At 42.0% G+C, this 12,041-nt stretch overlaps 1 long non-coding RNA gene across 1 annotated transcript in view; it reads left to right on the top strand.

Moving 5' to 3' along the window:
* Positions 1–838: 838 nt before the first annotated feature.
* The window catches only part of LOC142830852 (uncharacterized), a 67,540-nt gene continuing 56,337 nt past the window's right edge, over positions 839–12,041 (top strand). Inside the window, exon 1 of the long non-coding RNA XR_012906380.1 lies at positions 839–1,227. This is a non-coding gene — a long non-coding RNA (uncharacterized LOC142830852). The remainder of the gene's footprint in view (positions 1,228–12,041) is intronic.

The following is a 12,041-nucleotide window of genomic DNA, read 5'->3' as shown; positions in this document are numbered from 1 at the left end:
CAGAACCCACATCCCTCCTGCATGCCAACCCTCTGCTGCATGCCAACAGCCTTCACCCAAACACCCTCCCAGAGCTTGCACACCCTCCTGCACCCCCAGCCTGGTGGAAGTGAGTGAGGCATGGAGAGACAGGGGATAGAGTGAGCGGTGGCAGGGGTTCAGAGAATGGACAGGACAGGGTGTGACCTCATGGAAGGGGTGGGGTAAGCAGGTGGAGCAAGGAGCTTTGGGTTTGTGTGATTAGACAGTTGGCAACCCCACTCCAGACCATCACAGGACACTCACAAAATGCAACCTGCAAGCAAGATTAACACTGGCAGAATCTCAGGATGTTTACTGGTGAGGTGGACAGACTGGTGTGGCAAGGAGATGGCACACACAATTTAAGCTGTAGAAAAGCTCTCTCTTGCTCAAGCAGCGGGGTAACAACAGCTTTTTGTTCTGGATGCACCAAGAAAGCGTCACACAGCTCTACAAATGAAAATAGGATTTATATTACCCTTTATACACATACACAAATCAAACCTTCACAATGACAACAAGAACAAAACCCTATTCATGGCAGCAAAGAAATCTATGGCCAGCAACTAAACTATTATCAGTTATACCAGTATCTGGAGGATGCTCTCACATTAGGATGGATTGCATGCAGTCTGGGGATTTGCACATTTAGAAATAGTGGAGTCTGAGTATAAGACGCCTTCCAAATGAGTCATCAAATCCAAAAGGGAACAGTTTAATGATGTTATCAGTTTAGTGTAATTTTGAGTATTATATGCTTGTTCAGGGGTATAAAATTTGAACAATTAGCATTATCAAAGGACCTTCATAATAGCAAGCCAGGTAAAAAGTTTATTCTAAGGTGTTTGCTGTTTTTTTTTCCCAGATAGCAGGTAAAACCTGTTTGATAATTAAGAAATTGCACAGTTCTGCAATGTTTTGCTTATGTGCTTTGAGGCATTCAGTTTATTCCTGCTATGCAACTATTGGATTTAATATCAGTGTTGGACTCTTTGGATACTATTTTTTTAAATTTCTGGATTCACTGAATATTTTTATTTGTTAAGAAGCTCGGAATACATTCCAAGATGCTGCCAAGGAGTTTGTGGAGTGTCTTTGGAGAGAAGAAACAGATGGTCCCAACAAAGTGATCACTTCGGGCATTGCAATAGATCGGGAGAGAAAGTGAAGTACATCTGCCCAGGACACAAGTCAACATTTTGAAAGGTTAGTAACTCAACTATTACAAGCTGGGAAAATAACAAAAAACAGATGCAATCACTAATTGCTCAGTTGAACTTTGACTATAGAGTTATCCCAGTAGGAGGAGTATTTTCATGTTGCCTTGTCTCTTCACAAGAGTTAGGGAAGGACATAATTTCATAAGATTTACAAGACAATTAGAGCGAGTGCGACATGAAATTCTCCTAGAATGATATAGAGCGATACTCATCAGGGGCCAACAACCGCATAGAGTCATTTCACATGGAAAAGTGAGACTTACAAAATAACTTGTTTAGGTTATTAAGTTGTAGCTCAGAGAAGCAAAGCAATTAATAACAAAAATATTTTTCAACAGCTAGGAAGCTTGACTTTAGTCCCCCTTAGGCCAAAAGTATTTCTTGTGAGCACTCAGCCTCTATATATTGGGGACTCGACTTGATGACCTCTCAAGGTTCCTTCCAGTCCTAGTATTCTATGATATGATGCATGCCCACTCTAAACTTTACCCCTCTAAGTCTTCCTCTTTGACAACACCTTACTATCATAACAAGAATGACCTTCATAATAGTGAGACTCTTCCAATACCTGCTCCCATCCAAAACTAGAAAAGTTCAAACCAAACCCAATGGAACTCTGAATTAATAATAGGCAAAGAAAACCTCTACCCCAAGCAAAGTTCTTACATCCTAAAGAGTGAGTAGAGACAGGGACTCCATGATTGATTAACTGATTGATTGATTTTCACTTAGAAGGTGCTCGGATGTTATGATGGCGTGTTGCAGTACAACACTCTCAGGCTATGTCTACACTACAAAGTTAATTTGAAATAACAGCAGTTATTTTGAATTAACTTTAATAGTGTCTACACAGGCAAACTGCTATTTTGAAATAAATTTGAAATAGTGGAGCCCTTATTTAGAATTTGATAAACCTCATTTTACAAGGAGTAATGCCAAATTCGAAATAGCTGTTTCGAATTAAGTGCTGTGTAGACACTTAATTCGAAATCAGGGGCCTCCAGCCCTTCCCAGGGAGCCCTGGTGGCCACTCTTGGCACAACCAGAAAAACTTACTCTCCTGTCCCCCAGCCCCAGAGGCATTAAAGGGGTTGACTCTGGCCACAGTGCCTGTGTCAGCTCCAAGCCTGCCAGCCCAGAGCCAGCCGTGGCCACTGGGGCCCTGACCCACTGGCCCCAAAACATGAGTCAGCAAGCCACTGGCAGCCAGCCCTCCACAGCTCCCCAGAAGCAGTCTGCCAGCTCCCAGGAGCCTGACAGGGGCTGGAGAAGGTGGGCACCTTCCTGGTCCATGGTGGAGATCATGGACCTTATTCAGGTTTGGGGGGGATGCCCCCAACGTCCATGATCTCCACACTAGATGAAGGAATGCGTCCATCTATAGCAGGATAGCTGCCAGCCTGGCCATCAAAGGCCACATGCAAACCCAAGAGCAGGTTAGCATGAAAGTCAAGTTGGTCTGGTGAGACCCCCAACCCTGAGCCCTGAGCTTCCCTTCCCCCTTCTTCCCCTTGCTTCCCCCTTCCAGCTGCTTCCTCCCAGGTTTCCCCCTCCCCCTCCCACCTCCTTTTCCCAGTCTCCCCAGAGGTTAATCCCCCCCCCCCCGTTTTGTTCAATAAACCCAGTTTCTATTTTTGAACATACGTGTCTTTTATTTGACATCAGGAAGGGGGGCTAGGGAGGGGTAAGTGGAAGGACGTGAGGGAGGAATGGGGCACGAGCCCCCGGTGAGGAGGACTGGGGAGGTTCTGAGGGCTCCTCAGGGTGGACGCTCTCCCTCAGGGCCTCCTGGATCCTGACAGCCCCCCGATGGACCTCCCGGATGGCAGCCTGCAGCAAGTGCAGCTGGGCTGATGGCACGGACCCCACGAGATGCACCGGCATGCCCAGAGGCAGTTCTGGCTCCATGTGGCCGAGTGCTGTGGTGTCCCGAGTTTGGGCACTCAGGGCACTCCAAGACAGGACTGCTTTGCTGTCCCTCATAGAGGTAGACAAGCAAGCAGGGAACTGTGAGAACTGTCTGTCCAGGGTGGGGGTAGGGTTCCTTTAAGCACCAAGCTCAGTTAGCCTCAGGCAGCAGCCCCACACACTAAGTCCTAACCTGATGCCCTGCCGGCACTGGTTCTGGCCAGCCTTAACTTTGGTTCAGGGTCCACTCAGTGTGGACGTGCTATTTCAAAATAGTTTTTGTGTATAGATGTGTTATTTTGAATTACCTTAATTCGAATTAACTATTTCGAATTAAGTTAATTTGAAATAGCACTGTAGTGTAGACATACCGTAAGGGAGAGATTATTTTAATGGTTACTTCAGAGCTGTTCTACAATGAGGTACATAACATAAAAGGATACTTTACATCTGGAGCTACCAGATTTTAATTTTGCAAAAGGTGAAAGAAAAATATATCATCTGTTTGCCAAAAAGCATACTAGTATATACTGATAACTAAAAAAGCATTTTTTTGAAAGTGTAAACTAATCAGCTTCTCATGCAATAGCTTAGGAGAGTGAAGATCACTAAGCCCTCATAAACTAACCACAAAAGGAAAAGTTTTAATGCACATTATCCTGACCATTCAGGACATCAGCATCCCTTCCTCTCCCCCAAGCCAGGCTGCCCCCAGCATGCTTTCTGTGAAAGACTGTTCAAAAGGAGAAATCACGGGCAACAATCTTTTTAAAGTCTGCTTTTTTCTTGTACTAAGTGAACAGATGGCCAGATTGCCCAGAAATTTACTATATATTTGAGAGAGTTTGCCTGTCTGTCTGTCTGTCTGTGTCCATCTGTGAGTCTATTTGTTCAAGTACCCCTACTAAATGGTCAGAGCTAGGACCACCAATTTTGATATGCAGCTATCTACTATATATTTGAGAGAGTTTGTCTGTTTGTATGTCTGCTGTCCCCCAGCTTGGGGACATGCGTCCCTCCTCTTCCTGTGCTCACTGCAACCACAGCAGCTATGGACAGTTTCTCACCTGGCCCCAACCTGCTATGGTGATAGTGGGCTGGGGTAGTCCTCTCTCCCTGGGGCATCCTGCATATTCAATCCCCACTCTCATCCAAGAACAAAGATTGAAATGAAGAAAAACTAAAAGTAATTGAGTTAAGGACCCGAGCAACCCTGGGTAAATCCTCTAGTCTCCTATAAGTGAGGTGAAACAAAAAACAGGACTATGTAGCACTTTAAAGACTAACAAAATGGTTTATTAGGTGATGAGCTTTCGTGGGCCAGACCTACTTCCTCAGATCAAATAGTGGAAGAAAATTGGCATGACCATATATACCAAAGGATACACTCCAAAAAATGAACACATATGAAAAGGACAAATCAAATTCCAGAACAGAAGGGGGATGGGAGGTAAATGTCTGTGAGTTAATGATATTAGAGGTGATAATTGGGGAAGCTATCTTTGTAATGGGTAAGATAATTAGCATCCTTGTTAAGACCTGGGTGTAAAGTATCAAATTTAAGCATGAATGACAATTCAGAGGATTCTCTTTCAAGTCTGGTGTTAAAATGTCTTTGAAGCAGGATGCAGGTAGTTAAGTCCTTGAGACAATGTCCTTTCTGGTTGAAATGGCAAGAAACTGTTTTTTGTTTGTGATCCTGTCTAATATCTGTTTTGTGTGCATTGATTATTTGGCGAAGTGTCTGAAACGTTTGTCCAATGTACATAGCAGATGGACACTGTCGGCACATGATAGCATAAATTATATTTCTGGATGAGCAGGAATATGTGTTCCTGATCTTATAACTCAATTGATTAGGTCCAATAATGGTATCAGCAGAGTGAATATGTGGACAAAGCTGGCAACAGGGTTTGTTGCAAGGGAAAGTTCCAGGGTTGGTATTAGTGTGGTATGTCCTGTGGTTGTGAGGGCTGTGAGTTGTCTGACTAATATGAAGTGAGAGTTGCAAGAGAGCTTTTGCATGTGTAAAGTAGTAAGATTGCTCTGCTGTTGCTTGTAGGGTCATATTTGTTGCTTTGTGGATTCATCTGAATAATGATAGCATTCACAGACTACAGTACGAGTGATTAGTTGTCTGAAATTTGGACCAGCAATGGGATAATCTCTATTCGTCTGGTTTAAATTTCCAGTCATTCTCCGGGGGTACAGCGCAGGTATCTTAGGTGCCAGCAGCATTGTGATTAATGAACAGGTCCATTCATGAGCAGTTTGTAAATAAGAAAGAGTTGTGTTGCTACCTCTCCCCAATAACCTGTTCACAATAAATGATTCAACTGGCTTTACAGGACATCAGGTTAGGGCCCCAGAGTGGGACTCCAAGGTGAAGATCAGTGCATCTCAAATTATGTCAGCGGAGATGAGAGATGCACTTTTCTAGCAAGGTAATAATGGAAAAAACCAGGAAGCTATTGTCAATTTTATGATCCCATGAGCCCTTTGGAAAATCTGCAATGTATTGCTTCTCATGTAAATAAAATGAGCTCACCTGGCATATAGTACACTAACACTCACTCCATTGACTTGATGCTAACCTGGGCTTGATGGTTGTTGTGGTAAGGTAACTGGTCGAGGTATGGTAACTGGGACAGCTTCCTGGTCTCCACTGCTCACTGATTCATCTTCATGATTTACTGAGAGAGGGAGATCCCAAGATTTCTGTTGCATGTTCTTTATAAACTCTCAGGCGGCATTTAGGTGGAATCTCAATTTAGCTATTCATAATCCCGGATTTTTTATTTTTTTTTAAGTTTTAATATGGCTATTTGGGCCCAATTCTTATAATCTTTTCTATTTTACATATTTTCATTATACCTCCCAGAATATGTTTTAACTCAAACATCTATTTCCTCAAAATTATACTGAATCTTCTGTAATGGCACTGGCCAGGGAATAAATGTATTATTACTGTTTCTAAGATGCCTCAAAATAGTTCACCTTCTTTTTGTTTAGAACTTAGCTCTTACCCTCTACAACTCTTTTTCCTAAATATACTCCCAGCTTCTTGCATGATTCATATTTTTTCATTTTCTTTACATTTTACCCTTTGGATAAATGTCTTAGAAACCATGTGTGCATCTGCATCATAAGCCATTTTTGCATCCTCCCTCACTTTCTCTTTTTGCAGCAGCCGTTGAACAAAACTCGGGGAGACTGGGAAAAGGAGGTGGGAGAGGGGAAGAGAGAAGGTGGGAGAGGGGAGGGCAACTAAAATGATCAGACCTCTTTCTCTTTCTTTTTGCAGCAGCCGTATTGCTTCTCTTTGTGTAATCCTGAGATCTTGGTAGTGACTTGTAAAAGGAAAAGAAAAAAGCCTACCAAAATAACCCTTCCTGCCAATTCGCCATGCTACTGCTGGCACTGATGCAATCCCTGACTGAGCATTAGAAGTCAACTAATCCTCAGTCTGTGTTTGGGCTCCTGAGCACCTTCTGTTCCAGGGTCAGAGGAGTCAGCTGCCGCCTTGCCTGACAGGAGCTCTACATTGGCAGTTCCATCAAGCACCAGCTGAGCCCATCTTCCAAGACAATTTATGTTCACTGTTAAGACAGACACACCAGCAAACCCTGCCAGCAATCTTATTCTCTTAAAAATCATTACATTTGATGAGATTTTGATTTGTCCTAAATGAAAATAAAAGGTCTGATCCTACAAACACTTGCTCACCTGAGGACTTCTCATTTGGGCAGGTAGTCCCATGTCAGCAGGATTTCTTATGAGAGTCAGGATTTGGCTTTATTAACCACTAATAGATAATGCACATTCACAACTTGCCTTTCACAAAAAAAAAAATTTCCCTTACTATTTTAGAAGAAGACAGAGCTACTTTCCTCTCTGTGATTGCAACAGTTTTAATCAATTCAAAGCCACTATGTATATAGCAAAGTGGCTGAAAGGACAGAAGTCACTCAGGGTGTGTCTACACAGCAGCCTAAACTCAACATACGATACATAATTTGCTCTACGCAAAATGCATATCTTATTTCAAAATTTGGCTTGTCTCCAAAGTGCCAAATTTTGAAACAACATGCTATTTTGAGACATCCCTTAACCGTCCTGGAACGAGTTACAGGGATGCCGGAACAGCACACCCATTATTTTGAAAAATATTTCAAAATAATGGGTGCATTGAAAAGACATGAGGTACCTATTTCGGGACACCTCTGGTATCCCAAAATAGCCCCGCTGTCTAGACATACTCTAAGAGATTGTCTGGGTATTGTGTAGGAAAAATATTAATTCCTTTTTTTTTCTGGTACAGTAGAACACTGAGGATTCCTCATGTCCCCCTAGGCCCAAGGTCAATTTTAATGTACAATCTACCATTCTCTAGCCATATAAGACTAGAATAGCACCACAGAGAAGGCTCTAATGAATTGAAGCGAAGCCTCTTATTACTTTTTAATCAAGTGTGTTCAGCAATACAATTTTCTCCTTACTCTTTGTGCCACAAAAACAGGGTGTGGCCGTTATAACAAACAGACCTACCCCCAGGTAAACATACAGTCTTATTTGTTCCTAAATCTAGTATCATACCCGTCTACTGAACCTCTTTGGTTATATAATGGATATTTGATGAGATTTAAGTGTAGAGCACCGAGGAATCTCTTACAACCTGCAAGACTCTGACAAAAGTCAATACATGTTTAAGAAAGGGATGATTTGTATTCAGAGCAGCACACTTTGTACTAGCTGCACTCTTCACTAGATTTATTTTTATAGCATTTTTCAAATCAATGCCATTTTTCTCAGTCAGATGTATTTAACTAAATTGATAGGTAAATAGGAAGCCTATGCATCACTGAATCTGCTGGAAGTAAGCGGACAATTTCTTTTTGAACCAATGTATTTTCAAAACTGTAACAAGTTGCTCCTGAAGCAAAGATTTCCTTATTTGGTTGTTTATGCCAAATCAGTTCTCAGATTAATGAGATATTACCAAACTTTTTGCTTAATTAACCCCAAATCAATCTTTTTTCTGAAACATTAATGCAGATGGAAATAAAATGTATCTACAAGTATGTACTCTTCACCATTCTATTTTTGTTTATTCCACATAGATTTGTTGCCATACTGTAACAGGGTGCACCTTTGCTTCTGTCTTCTTGCTCATTAGAAACTGGTTTGGACTCTACTGGTTCTGCATTCACAGTGTTGTTTTTTTGGAGTTTCCTGCACCAGTCTGCTTACAATATCCTCTGTGCTTTTGGACCTCTCCTGGGAGGAGCAGAGTTTTCCCTTCCCTGGAGTATCTGGGAGATTAGGCTCAGTGAGTACTATTCCTTTCTCACACTTCCTTCCTTGTGGCTCTTTTTCCATCACAGCTGACAGAGTAATTGGCTCTCTCACTTAGCTTCATTATCTAATTACCTCAGTTAGCTTTCTCCAGGTAAGGGAGGGAGTGATCAGAATGAAGTCTTGCCATGCACATCTTCTGGCCCTACAAAGCTGTAAGATCACCTTGTGAACCTGGTATTGGCAAAGTGACCATCCATTGCACCAGGAGGAGGATGTCAGGTATAGAGGTGCTCTGCAACTGTGGGGCCTACTGTGGGTTCACATGTCCAGGTGATTTTCTTCACGGCCACCCTCTGCCGACTCCCTACACACTTTGAGGAACAGTCCCTTCTTTTTCTTCTCCACTGGGCTCTCTGGTTTTCCAAAGCCCTTGCACTGGTCCAGAATTCTCTGCTTGTTATCTCCTTTTGAATCCCTGATTTTTGACCCTATGACTTCATTTCTATTTCTGTGTTCTCATTAGTTAACCCCCTTAAGCTAGGAGAGGGGCCTTCAGAACTCAGTAAGTATTCAGCCAGGTTTCTCTTCCTCCACGCCCTTCTTTCTTTAGAGGAGGCACTGTATTCCTCTGCTCATACTTCCTTGGAGGTGGGTTGACCATCTTCCACCCTTAAGTTGCACTTCCTGTACCTGTTTCTGACAACAGGCCACCCACAGTGTGTGAGAACCTGTTCCCCACTTTCTTTGGCCTCTCCATCACTTTGGGGGTAGGGACTGTGGTAGTCCCTTCTTTTTCTTCTCCACTAGGCATTCTCGTTCTCCAAACTCCATGGATTCCTCCTCCCACTGTTCAGATGGTGAGGTTCCTTGGAAGTGACTGATTCTCACCAGCAAGTTAGGGGTACTATTTTCCTCTGCCTCTTGTTATAGACTGTCTTTTCCTCCTTCCCTTTCCTCCTAGCTTGTGTCTAGGGTACCCTGATTTTTCTACGTCAAGCCCTTTTGCCCTTTAGAATTTTTGTTCTGCTTAGTGAAATATATTCTGTGCAATAGGGTATGTAAAATATAATAAAACCCACTTCCACAGCTAGCTTTACACCATGAAGACTACCCTGAGTGAAGGGTGACACACAGTCACACTATTCCAAAAGCAGACTTGGGATGAGATTGTAACACACTTTTATCCCTATTCTCACTGCCATCAATGATGTACGAAGACAGGTTTCTTCATGGCCACATTCAATTCTTGTTCTTTTATTTCTTGTTTCCCCCAATAACTGGATTTTACTGGAAGGATTTTTATGATCTCTCTGGCTTTATATCTGTTAATTTTTTTCCCTACACACTACCCCTTGGAAGGACACTCAAGAAATCAGACTCTTACCCATGTAACTATCCAGTTACTCTTCATGAGATTGGCCACAGGCTTCTCAAAATCACTTCAATGCCAAATTAATATATGGCTTCAAAACGTAAAGGCCTAATCCTGCCAAGTTCTAAGTGCCCTCTTTGAAGTGCAGAGAACCCTCAAGACAATTGATATTAGTGCTGTAGAAAATGACATCAATGGAAATTCAGGAACTGAGGGCTTTTCAGGATCAGACTCAATATGAAATTGCTTCATTACTCTCAGCTACTAAAATGTCCCACTCTTTTAATTTCAATGAAGTCAAAACACTTTTAAAATAATTATTTAAATGTATAATCAAACTTTAGTCTCCTCTCAGGAGGTACTGGCCTTTTCTACTCTAATATTAAACATTTTTTCAAAAAGCATTTCTGTCGAAATCTCCTTTCCATAAGAAAAAGAGAACTGTTACACAGTGGAATGCATGTTAGTGCTATTAAAATGGCTTAAAAATGTTCTCTACTTGAGACTTGCAACATGACTATAGCCTGCCAATAGCCAGGGATTTCCTATAACTGTCTGTTTTTTCTCCTCCAGAAGCATGTAAGAAATTATTTCCAGAAGGATGTAAGATGACTGAACATCTCTTGGGGTTACTATCAGTCAACATTGCTAAAGTTGGGTTCTTTGGGTAAAATCTAAGATTTTCTTAACATATCAGAGCATGAATAATATATGCAAATGAATCTGCCTTATCTGAAACAAATAATCATGAATAACCTGTCACTTTTCACTGATATACACTTATGGTCGCTCAGGGTACAGCTACACTGCACGCTTATTTTGATATAAACTATTCCGGAAGAAATACTCTGAAAGAGCTTATTTCGAAATAGTACATCTATACTACAAGGAAGCTTCAAAATTAGTCCAAGGCAGGCTTCCCTGATGTAGACATGCTACCTCGATAGGCACCAGGGAGTAATTAGTTTGAATGGCCTTGAGGAGGAGCTATTTTAAAATAGCAACAGTGGAGCGTTCACACTACAGCTATTCTGAAATAGCTATTTCAGAATAGGCATTATCCCTCATGGAATGAGGCTTACAGAAGCAGGAATGAGCCATCTGTTACTTTGAATTTATTTAAAAATAATGGAATTGCTGTGTAGATGCCCTCATTGTTATTCCAAAATAACTCTGCTTTGTAGATGTACCCTCAGACAAGAAATATATTGAATATTCTATGTATAGGTACTTAGCTGCAATTGTTCCCCACATCCCCCTGACAAATAACCATATTCCTTGGCCGTATCCTAGGTATGTATGGATTTTTCTTCTCTATACTTGTAAGAGATCAGAAAAAAGAATTATCTTCATTTACAAAAGCACAGGGAGGTTAAGTGACTTACCCAAGACCACACAGAGAGTCTGTGGCAGAAGATGAGATAGGACAATGATTTCTTGAGTCCACTGCCTGACACACACCACAATTTTCTTCCCTATATTTAAAGAATATGCTTCCTATATTTTAATCACATATATTGAAACAGTGCTATGCAGTTATGTTGCCATAAGCATGACATGGCTGCTTCTGGAGTGCTGATACTGTGTGACCTCTTGTTGAATCCAATGCAGATCCTGACAGTTGCCCTCCCTGAAGTGGTCATGTGAAAGATTATGGTTATGCAGCTTCTTAGCTCCCCCACTCCATGATGCAGCCCAGTCTGGCTGATATATATAGCAGTAGGACCTTTAGGGATAACATCAGAGGAGGGTGTCAAGCAACCTGCTATCCCAGCAGGATGGACACTTTCTTCCTGGCTGATTGGGAGAAACGAAAGGGATTTCGCACCTTGAAGAGGGCTGTCCATGCTGTTAACTCATGGAAGGGAAGATGCCTCCTCAATGTAGGAACAGTTTCCATTTCCTTTTCCCTTTGAAAGGATGGAGGTTATGGTTCCATCTGGGTTCTCCCTCCTGCAGAAGCTGTGAGGAAGATACAAAAGCTGTAGGACTAGAATAATCCCATGACCATAGTAGAGGGTGGGCAGGAAAAGAGTGCTATAGAGAGGATTGAGTGGAGGTCATGAGATCATTTACCTGAGTCCCTGCCACCAGAAAGCAATTTTGCACCTTTGACCCTTGAGCAGGGTTGGTTGTCTATCATGCATTGGGCTGAGTCTCCCATTTTAGTCTCTTTGATATCCAGCTTTTTTTTTAACCTAGGACTAAGCTTGTCCTTTACC

Source organism: Pelodiscus sinensis, chromosome 10 (genome assembly GCF_049634645.1).
Source record: "Pelodiscus sinensis isolate JC-2024 chromosome 10, ASM4963464v1, whole genome shotgun sequence".
Taxonomy (NCBI): Eukaryota; Metazoa; Chordata; order Testudines; family Trionychidae; genus Pelodiscus; species Pelodiscus sinensis.
This window is presented reverse-complemented; position numbering and strand designations above follow the sequence as displayed.